The 12,162-nt window shown below is 40.8% G+C and overlaps 1 protein-coding gene across 2 annotated transcripts in view; it reads right to left on the bottom strand.

The window, feature by feature from the left end:
- ntm (neurotrimin) overlaps positions 1 to 12,162 on the bottom strand; it is a gene marked incomplete at both ends in the record, with an annotated part of 489,430 nt that overhangs the window by 48,216 nt on the left and 429,052 nt on the right. The gene's annotated exons all lie outside the window — the stretch shown is intronic.

Genomic DNA, 12,162 nt, shown 5'->3' with positions numbered 1-12,162 from the left:
ATACATTAGTCATTAAAGCTCTCAGTGTATCTCAGTGTGAATCTACTTGTATATATAGAACATCAAAACTTTCCCATTGTCCTATGAGACAAAACAGCCAAATAAACATCAGAGTTGTATTCCTTGTGTCCTAATTCTTGTTTCAGCGCGCACACACACATGTACACACACCTTTCTCAGATGTGCTCATGCAAGAAGTGAATCTCTATCAGCCGCTGCTCTCTGGCTGACCCTGACCTCTCACCTCCTACAGGGTGCTGAACTAAACATTATTTTCCCACAGGGATTTACAGAGCATCACATGTTAACCTTAGGGCTGAAGTCTGCACAGTGTGTGAGTGTGTGTTTATCCGTGCTGTTGTCTCCTCAGGATTAATAAGCAAACTGTATCTGGGAGTGAAAGGAGATTCCAGTAACATCTTTCTCATTATCTAACACTACAGCCAATGAGCAAATCTTTCCGAATAGACAGAGGGAAACAATTTATCATGTCGTGTCACTTTTAGCAGTGTCTGACTTGTCCACTCAAGCATACAAATTCACACAGCGATGACCATTATGTCACAATTTATTTTCATGAAGCTATCAGGAGAGTCTGAAAAATATATCAGGGGAATATGTCAGTGAAAGAAGACACTATGAAGGCGGCAATGGCTGACTTAAAGGAATAGTTCAACATTTTGGCAAATTAACCCATTGCCATAATCTCTATAGTCATAGCAGTAGGTTCGTTACCTTTAATTGTTGGTGCAAGCTATTTTTAGAACGGCGGAGCAGAGCCGTGAGCTGTTCAAAGCTACACTACAGAGGCTAATGGGATTTCTTGGTTTCCCTCATCAAACTCATCAAATACACAATCCAACAACTCCAAAACGCTCTGGTGGACAAGTTGTGACCTGCACATTCACCACGCTATGAGATAATAACACAACGTTACCAGACAGAGTTGTTTTAGAGGTAAATTCATGCAAAACCACTGATGCGTGTTGCCTTCAGGGACAGTTTTTCATCAAGCAGTCTCTGCATTTGCCTCTAAAACAACTCTGTCTGGTAACGTTCAATGGGCCAATTTGCCAAAATGTTGAACTATCCCTTTAAAGCAGTACTAAAGAACTTTCAGTTTTGGTTGAGTTTGGCGGCAAAGCGGTAGTGTTTTGCCTGAAGGAAGACTCCATTTCCCATGAGCACTAGCTTGAAGCCCTGTAAATATCCTGCATTAAAATTAACAGAAGACATAAGTTTCTGTTTCCAGTGGATCATTTCAAAGTGAAAACAAAAACATAATCCATTGCTAAAGTGCCGTTTTGCCTGTTCCCTCTTTGTTGTGACTCGCGTAAGTGAAAGTGAAAGTAAAGTGAGAGCAGGGTTCCTACCATGCTCCTCAAAGTTGCTTAGTGCCAGAGAAAGAGATACAGACCCCCTCAGACCACGACAGAGGTGTCATTCAACTTGTTGTAAGTCGATGTACCATCACAAAAGTTATGAAAATATTTTATGAAGGTTGAAAAGTTACTTAGTGTTGGTTTAACATTGAAGGGACGTGTAAAGTTTTCACAATGTCAGGAGTAACCTCACATACCAAGATGCATATTAGTTTAAAGGATCATAGGGCAGGATTAATGAGAACGGCCAGTGACGCGACGGCCGCTGCGCGTAACTACAGCAACCAGCGAAGCCACCAGCACGGGAGCGCGCACAGACTCTTCACTGTTTACTTTACTCTTTACAGTCTTTCCTATCTGGGGGGGGGGGGGGGTATTTTACTGTAGGTTCTCTCTCTCTCTCTCTCTCTCTCTCTCTCTCTCTCTCACAGACAGACAGACAGACACACACACACACACACACCTGCCTCTTCACTGTGCTGCAGCAGGAGGCTGCTTGTCTGCTCCTCTGAGCTCCTCTGCATGGATCTGTATAGGCTCCTACATGTAGGCCTACGGGCCGGTACTGAGAATTAACGCGCCGGGTCCGGGTGTCGGACCGCATCTGTCAGGGTCCGCGATCCCATGAAAACCAATCAACACCAGACATATTCATGATTTCATTAAACAAAAAACAAAAAACGGACGCGTCGCGGACACGCCGGCCAGGACGTGAAAAGTGGACGTGTCCGGGCAAAAGAGGACGTTTGTCCACCTACCTGATAACGTTGTTAAAGTTATAACGTCGGCTTTTAACCGCTAGCTGCGGCTAACGGCTAATAATAAGACAGTAGTGATGAGGGAGAGGGTGTGTAAGTTAGTGACCTGCCTGCTGCTGTGTGCGTGTGTGAAGGGAGGGGGAGAGAGAGTGGCGGCGGCGGCGGGGGGTGGGGGGGCTTGTGCTGGGTCGTTTGCTGGCAGACAGTAGCCTAATTTGGATCCACCTTGGTTCAGAGCGATTGATATAACGGGGAGTGTCGCCACTCTTTTTTTTTTTTTTTTTTGCCGCTGGTTTTTTTTTTTTTTTATTAAACAATTATATATACAAACATACAAATATTCAGACATTAAACATACAATGAATAGACAAACAAAAGTTATATACATATATACACTGAAAGGGGTACCAACACTATATCATTATATATTAAAAAATATATATACTATATCATACATATATATATATATATATATATATATATATATATATATATATATATATATATATATATATATATATATATATATATATATATATATATACACATATATATATATATACATCATATATCACACATACCACATTACTACATAACGTAATATATATAATACAATACATATATCATAGGTATTATTAAATAGTTGTTTGCAATAATTTATAATATTCTAAGGTTTTTATAGCTTTTCTGTCTTTCATATTTTGTAATAGCTGCATGTAATATCTTATTTCTATTTTAAACTCATAAAAATATGGTTTTTTGGATGACCATTTACATTTATGGATATAATATTTTCCTTGTAAAATAAAAAGATTCAACAAAAACAATTCCTTTCCCTTAAGGTTTTTTTCATCATACATAACAATTATATCTTTTTCTTTTAGTTTAATCTTGATGCCTGTCAAACATTCAAACATGTTTTCTAGTTCTATCCAAAACAAATGAGTATAACGACATTCAAAAAAAAGATGACAGATATTTTCCTCCTCCTGTTCACAAAAAGTACAGTGGATATTAATATTTTTAAATTTAGAGATGGCCTGATTAACAGGGTAAATTGAGTGTATAATTTTAAAAGAAACTTCCTTAATTTTGTTTGTGACACAGTATTTGTTACTTGAAGTCCATACTGAGTTCCAATTTATATCTGTGTCCGCAAATTTTAAGTTCCACAACAATTTAGCTGCTGGGGTATTAATTTCTTGGGAACGTTTCCTCAAATGTCTATTGGTGCATTTTTTATCTGTTAAATCAACACCATCTAACATACATTTTTCTTCAAAATGAACATTTCGCTGTGGTCCATTATCACCTCTTAATAACATCAACAGTCCCGCAGGTATAGCGTCAAATATTATGGCAAACTCTTTCGGTGTAATTGGGAATACATACTTATTTAAGAACTCAGAATAGCTGTACAAGTGTCCATTTTCATTCAACAACTGTGTCAAAAACATTAGATTTTGGTCAAACCATCTCTTAAAAAACAAAGATTTATTCTTATATCGAATATTTTGATTATTCCAAATCAGACATTTGTGTGGCGAGAAGTTATGTTTATAAACTGATATCCAAGAAAGTAAAACTTGTTTGTGGAAATTGGTCAGATGGACAGGAAGTTTGTCAACACTATAGTTACAGTTTAAAAGAAATTTAATTCCCCCGACCTTCTTGAAAATAAGCTCTGGTATAATGTACCATAATTTACTTACTCCTTGCAAATATCTCTTTAGCCAATTTATTTTAAAAATTGTGTTAGAAGTGTTGAAATCCAGTGCATTTAAGCCCCCTTGACAGTATGGGTTACACAGTACTGTTCGTTTCAATTGGTGGGGTTTATTTTTCCAAATAAAGTTGAAAATCTTCGTGTCAATCTGTTTAATTTTTTTGGGTGGAACATCCAATACCATAGCTGTATAGACCAGCCGGGATAACCCTTCACTTTTAGATAACAGAATACGTCCACTGATTGATAAATCTCTTAATAGCCACATATCAAACTTTTAGTGTTTTTAGTGTTTTAGTGTCGCCACTCTGTTACTATTGACCCCTTGCACGTGACGTCACGTTCCACTCGCGATAGCTCCGGACGCCATGATGGACGGCAAAAGAACAGTGAACGTCAATGTAATTGAATGGGCGCGTTATAGTTTTGTGACATACCGGGGTTGTAGGGTTTCCCCTCCTTTTCCACTGAGCTGGTTCCAGTGCTGGTTCGGAGCCAGAGCCTGACTAGCACCGGTTCTTTGCTTTTCCACCGCTTAAAAACCGGTTATTGGTTCTTAAAACTGGTCTGAAGCACCAACTCCTTGCTGGTCTAGAGCTACGAACCGGGGGCTGGCCACTGGCAGCGGGGTTACATGAGCAACAGGACCAGTGCGAAGATATACAGACACGTTATCGATGCCATTATAAGTTAGTTTATCTACAGTGTATAGTCGATGTAAACACAGTTGAAGCTAACTAGCTGAGCTACATGCTGTGGCTAACAACAGCTAACGCTCGTATTAAACATAGCACCGTCACAACGTAGTTGCCGCCGGCGGATCGCGGCGATTACAACGAAGACGGCTTCCTGTTTTCTTTTATTTTTCAGCCGGCTTTAATCAGAGAATGATCACTAATTAGACAGACGTCGGGTCAGGTCTTCAACACCCACGGGTCGGACCAGGTTTTACTTTCCAGGTCTGTTAACTGTAGTTAGCAGCAGCAAAGACAGCAGCAGCTGCTGTATGGGGAGTGTGGCACTGACTGACGTTAACTCCTTAGCAGTGGAAAAAGCACAGAAACCTGAGATATTCTACGGCGAATAACAAAAAAACAAACAGAATATTGCAACGGATGAGTGGATATTCTATTTAAAATAAGTGATAATGCTGTGAGGTTGTAGTGTGAAGTGATCGAGCCACATTGTTGGACGGCACCCATAGACAGTACATTATCACTGAGCACTTTCTGCCGTCTGTCATGGTGTCGCCTCTCGCGTCACGTTCTAATTATGACGTAGCTGCAAGGGGTCAATATCAGTGGCTCTGCCGCGGTTGCCCTCTTCATGTCCATTCCATTGATCCATTCGAAGGCAGTCGTGGACGCGCTGACGTCAGGTCCGCCGGCCAGCGCGCGAAATTCACCCCCTGAATTGCAGCGCATTTTGCAGCACAGACCCCGTTCAGGGCAATCGAGAGATACGCGGATGGGCTCATTCTTTTTGGTTTTGAACGCTTCCTCACCCATTATTATTTAAAAAACGTAAAACGCATGGGTATTTTCCGGTATTTTCTCACAAATCCTGCCCTATGATCCTTTAAGATTGAAACTGAAATAAAACGTATAAATTATTGTTATTATGTATTGTATTATGTATGTAGACCGGCCTGCCCTCCCTTTCCATGGACCAGTCTACCACCCAGTCCTCCCATTGAGCTGGCCAGCTCTCCCTGCCCCCCCCCCCCCCCCCCCCCACTCACCAGAGGCTGCCTTTATCAACTCTTGCTAACATTTCCATATCTCGCACATTCTGTGTCATAAACTGTAAACTGTTTTCTTGTCTGTAACAACATCTATTGCACGTCTGTCCGTCTTGGGTGAGGGATCCCTCCTCTGTTGCTCACCCTGAGGTTTCTCCGATTTTTCCCTGTTAAAAGGGTTTTCTATGGAGTTTTTCCTCAGTCGATGTGAGGGTCTTAGGACAGAGGATGTTGCTACGATGCCATGTAAAGCCCTTTGAGACAAAGTGTTTGTAAAAACGGGCTATACAAATAAAATCAGCCTATTCAAACTTTTGCTTTTCTCCAGCACTTGTTTTGGTCACATCCGTGTGCATGGTGGAAATTCTTAAAGTTTGTACAAACACATTTCCAGTAATCTCTAGATATTCTCTTTGATAGGCACTTGGTTGCTTGCATGGCAATAAGTAATGTGAGATTGTGTGATTACATCCAAAACATATTTGATTTTGCTGATAGCAAACCTGCAGGCGTCAGGATATATACAGTCAGCGCAATCTGAGGAGATGATCTGCAGTGACAGAGGCTGAAAATGAAAATGACCTTAATATTATCTTGTCTGAGAGGCAAAAACAATGATAGTCCATGAAACAGGGATACTTTGACCTGTTTGTTTCATGAAAAAAAAATATAAATCAATAATTAAAAAGAAAAAAAAGAAACAAAAACTCCTGAGACTCCAGCTCTCTGAATACTTATTTTCTAAGATACTTCATTTTGGACCAAACACAAGTGGATTGATTCTGCATCACTAGAGTTACAGTATGCCAATAAACACAGTGAAATGAATGGCAACCAGTTCATTAGTTTGTGAGATATGTATCTGAAGCTACAGCTGAACAAAGACATACCTTTATCAATCAGCCACAATGTTGAACCAATGGTTAAAGGTGAAGTGACTGTGATTGATTATCTCGCTACAATGGCACCTGTCAATGGGTGGGATGCATTAGGCAGCAGGTGCAGTGTTGAATCTCATCTACTCTGATTTATCACAAATACAATGGCAGGCAATTTTTTTTTTTTTTTTTAAGTACAAAAAAAATAACAATGATAAAATGTTTAATACATGAATAAGAAAAGCAAAATGTCACCTTGAACTCTCCAGAGTGACAAGTATGCCTAGAATAAAGTTTTGTACCTTTATGAATGACCAAGTTTTATTGACACATGTGGATTGAAGGTTGGCTGGTGTGGTCCAGTTCCACAGAAGAGCAACTGTAGCATAGCGCTTTTCTATTCGAGTGAATGGGAACCCAGTGAATGGAAAGTGGGCATGATTTCATGTGTCCTTTGGTGGAGAATTGCAGCAACAACCCCGCAACACATTGTCACTGACCTTTACTATTCAAGTATTTCTCAGCTGTTTCAATGAACCCACTTTCCTTACTGCACTCTCCGCTGCTTTTGTTGTCACCTAGGCAACAGTGAGTCAAGGCAATGTTCAAGTTTTGGTTTTTACCGCTTGAGAAAGAGGTTTCGACCACTGCAGTGATTGAGGATAGTCCTCTGACATGAACAGTCACTCAGGATGTTATTGACTAAAACGTATGTGCAAAGTGTAAGATGTATTTAGGGGGATGAGTGTGAGTAATGTGTCGCTCCCAGTGAAAGTGGCAGTGAAACATAAAAGGAAAATCCATTTCAAAAAGTGGATTTTTAAGAGTTATTTAAAAGATGAGATGAGTCGAGTTTGTTGCCATGGTCTCCAAAGACCTGGACTCATGTCTTTATGTTTCCTCCATGACTGTGGAACAATACAGGGTCAAAGGGGTCAAAATCCAGTTTACACAAAAGGCGACTGGCTGGTCCAGTTTAACCTAGCTAAGCAAGCAGCAGTTGAGGGAGACCACCAGATTTAATCTATCTATCTAATGAAACCTTTATTTAAAATAAAGCAGCATTTTAATAATGCTCAAAAACACAACATATTGGGCCCTAGTTTCGTAGACCAGGCGCAGTCTAGGCACAGCGCAGTCCGAGCTCAGAGTGGCCGAAAAAGGAGTTTACTAATATCGTTAATCAGGTTTGCCCTGATACACTGAGAACCGCTGCCCAGTGTAAAAAAAAACACGAATAAACTAATAATGAAACTCACATTTAACCCATATTTAAACCTGTGTAAGAAAGATGAGAGGTGTACACTAATCACAACATAAACAAACATCATGCGTAACAGGGATGAAACCAGGAGCATCTCAGCGTAAAGGACACATTGTCGAGCATCTCTCTCTCCCTCTCTGCGCCGAGAGTAGACCCAGACCCAGGTTGGAGCTAGTGGGCTTTCGGCGCCCTCTCGGCACGGCGTTTTGGCACGAAACTTCTACTGCACCGAGCTGAATCTGTGACACCTCCCTCTGCTCTGTCGCCACACCCATCTCGGCGCAGCACGGTCTACCAAACTGCCAAACTGACCGTTCGCCGGGCTACGCTGGTCAAAACTTGCACTGCGCCACGAAATTAGGGCCCATAGAGTCTTAACATTGCATTTTCATCTCTGATCTTAACCAGACTGCTTTTCTCTGTTGCTGCCATTTATTCCCATTGTGTCTCTGAGTTCTTCTTTTCAGGCTCAAACTTGTAAACCAGACTGTGTCTTTTGCAGCAGCAACAGGTTCTGAATGGTAGAACTTTGACCACCTGGACTAGACTATGCAGGAATAGGAATGGACTGTATGTATAGGTTGAAAACACAGGTAAGACTTCTTCTAACCTTTCCTGCATAGTATGAAAATGTATTTCCTTCCTCATTTTAGTATATTCTCATGCTGAAGATAGCAGTGCACATGCAGTTCAAGAACAGTCCTGATTCACAAAGGTTTCCACGTGGATAGGAGCAGACCAGAGCTCTGCACAAGTTTCATTCCTCAGCTTTATTTATTCAAAATGTTTGTATGTCTCACATCTTTTATTTCTACAGTACAGAATGACTTTCACTGAATGAACAGATGGATTTATTTTGTTTACTTGCTTAGAACCCACTGACTGATAATCTTGACCTCAGATCCGACAGCTCCCGGGCCCGAGTGCTCAGAGACAGGAAGACCCTCTGATAAAATATTAAAATATTAAAATGAGAAGGAGGAGAGTCGTTCCAATATAATGGGCTCTTTTTTGACAGCGTAAATCTCCTTAACAAAACTTGACATTACTGCGCTTGTGAAGACAGTTTCACTGATCATTTCATTAGAGCTGCTGTTTAATTTACACTCTGTAACAGGGAGATAACCTTAGAGCACTGACACCGTAATGTGCTTATGGCTTTAGCTAGATCACCATATTTATGTGTGCATAGTTATTTGGTGCCTGAAACAATTAAAGCGTCCTGCATGTCCCTACTTAATTAAAAAAAAAAAAAAAAAGTTGGCATGACAATGTCTTTGTAGAACTATTACCAGTATTGTTTCTTAAATTCTTAAATCAACATGTATAAATATTCAAAGAATATTACAGTAGTTCACATATAATATGAATGCTTATAGCTTGGTGGGCATACTGTATAGTCAGTTGTACTACTCTTTCAGGTAGGAGCCATAGGCCCATGTAGTGTGGCTGATATATACCGTGTCAGACACCAGTGTAGATAAAGTTTATTTTAATGGCAGAGTTAGGATAAAGTCCTAAAAGTATTCAAACACACAGCGTTGTTACCCTCACAGCTCTGTTCTTGAAGCGTGTTCAGCTGAACAGCCCCTTTGTCACTCATACCTGTGTGCCTTTTGAAATAAAAAACAAAGAAGCTCTGTAAAGAGCTGAATTCTGTCTCTACCATAAAACAGCCCGGACAAAATGACTGGTGCCCATTAGAAGTGATGATAAATAAATGGAGAGTGGTGATGTTTTTTCCAGATCTGTCTAAATATAGCTGTAATCTTAGAGTCTGTCACTCAGCCCATTCCAGACAAAACATAATTGTGGTCTTAGGTTTAACTACGTGCATGAACATGGACAAGAGAAAAGAAAAGTGTCTCTGAGTGTGTCATGGTCTGTGTCCTTTGTGTGTTGTTCCATGTCTTGTTTGATTTAATTCCCTGTGTCTTTTCTTACTGTCACATCCTGTGTAGTTATTTCCTGGGTTATTTTGTAATTCTGTGTCCTGTTTTCCTGTGTGTCTTATGTCTTTCATTATGTTCCTGTTTCCTGTTTTACTTTTGTTCCCTGTCTTCCTGTCAAAGGGATAGTTCAACATTTTGGCAAATGGGCCCATTGCCACAATCCCTATGAGTAGGTTTTTTTTTACCTTTAATTGTCGGTGCAAGCTGTTTTTAGAACAGCGGAGCAGAGCTGCTCAGAGCAACACTACGGAGGCTAACGGGATTTCTTGGTTTCCCTCATCAAACTCATCAAATACACAATCCAACAACTCCAAAACGCTCTGGTGGACAAGTTGTGACCTGCACATTCACCACGCTATGAGATAATAACGGAACATTGTTTTCATTGTCAATTAATGCAAAAACGCTAATGTGTGTTTCCGTCTGGGGCAGTTTTTCAGCAAGCAGTCTTTGCATTTGCCTCGAAAACAACTATCCCTTTAAGTTTCCCGCCTGTTTGATTACCTCATGTGCCTCACCTGTGTATGACTGCACCACCTGTGTCTGGTTTACTTGTGTACCTCATGTTCCAGTTTCCTCCTGTTGTCCCTGAGTCTACAAGGTAAAATAAAGACCTTTTTTGTCCACGTACCGGCTCCTGACTGTCTGTATTTGGGTGCAGCCTTCCTGAAAACCCAGACAGAGTGGTGGTAAAGAAAAACCATGGAGAAATCAACAAGTTGACCTCAAAGATCAAAAGAGTGCAGTTACACCACTGCTCAAGTCAAAGTGGGCTCCAAGGGAGAAGATCCAGGAGACCCCACATGTACAAAAAAAAAGGGGGGGGGGGATTTATGAGACAGCCAGACTGGAGATTGGTAAAGAATGCATGTGAATGAACCACAAATCTTTTGGGAAAATGCCCTGCAGACTGATAAAACACAATTAGAGCTGTTTGGTAAGTCACATCAGCTCAGAAAATAAGCTTTCCTCTCTGCTGCCATGCCGCGTCGGGCACAGGGAGCGATCGCGGGGCAGAATGAAATCAGAATATGTTGCAAGGCACTGTGGAGCGACACACTCTGCCCAGTGTCTGAAAGCTTTGTCTCAGTCACAGGTCATAGATCGTCTACCAGGGTAATGACCCAAAACATGCATCCAAAAGCAGCCAAGAATGAATGAGAAGAAAATACTGGACGGTTCTCTGGTGAGACTGGATCTTAATCCAGCTGAACATCCATGCAAGGAGGGTTTGGGTGGCATGTTGGGACTGGAGCTGTTTTCTCTGGAGGAGGAGGGGAGGGCTGAACAAGCGGATGAGAGGTGAGGAAGTCTTTTTAAGAGCTACAAAAGTGCTTGATTGCAGTGATTGCCTCAAAAGGAAGTGCTACATTGAAAGCAAAGTGTCTGTCGAGTATAGATCTAATAACAATTCAGTTTCTCAGAGAGGTTTTTTAAAGTGGGAGGAGGGTCTCATCAGGGAGGCTTCCAACAGGTTTCCGTGAATGGAACGTTAAGTTACCGCATTAGTTATCAAAAGGAGAGTGAATCAGTCTAAATGCGTGTGATTTGGTTGGAGAGATAGTTCAGAGATACGGCATTATGCCTTCCCTGGAGTGAAAAATAAAAACCTTATGACGTTCTTTTTTTTCTTGAGTTGAGTTATTTCAAGCAGCAGCGTTGTGTTATCCTCACTCAGATATCATACAGAGTCAAATAACATAATCGTGATCCCACAGGCCTCCACAAATAGAGCAAAACGCAGCAGGTAAACCAAGATGTGATGAGGGGTGGGGGGACTTATTCCACAGTTTGAAGACATATTTTTGTCCCCTCTATAATTTCATTCATATACTGTATATGCCTTGTTAGTTAAACCCATGTCTAACAGCTGCAGGCACCAATTTTGTACGCAGTGACTTAGGTTGTCTAGGCCTTGATGCCCAATTTCAATTTGTTGCCTATATCCGATTTTTTTTTACTGTCTTTTTTTTACATGTTCTATCAGAAGTGACCTATATCTGACCTGCTTTTCTTGTATGAAACAAACCGCTGAAGAGGAAATAAGATGGGAGATTGTCACGTTATAATTCCAGAATAATTATAAACAAAGGTGAGTCTGGTGCTCAGAGTTTATATCCAACACGTCACTGTTACAAAGTGAACGTCTAGTCTGTCCTCACAAAATAAAGTTAGTGAAGTGGCTGCGTGAGGACGGGACAAAGCCTCTTGGACATATTTGTGGACATTGTTTGTTTTTCCTCTCTTGATTTCTAAACGGCTCGGTTCAGTTTTTGCCGGTAGGAAAACGTGAAATCTGGTGTTTCTCTCGTGCACTCTCTTTTTTCACACTCCCTCAAATGAATGTTACTGTATATGAAAATAAGAACTAGTGATGAAAAAAACCAGACGTGCGGACAACACGAAAATAAAACACTGTAATAATTCCTGTGACAGTGGCCACAGCTGGCCATGGTAGTCC

The sequence above is a fragment of the Trachurus trachurus genome (genome assembly GCF_905171665.1).
Source record: "Trachurus trachurus genome assembly, chromosome: 14".
NCBI lineage: Eukaryota > Metazoa > Chordata > Actinopteri > Carangiformes > Carangidae > Trachurus > Trachurus trachurus.
Note: the sequence above shows the minus strand (reverse complement) of the source record. Positions and strands in the feature narration are given on the sequence as shown.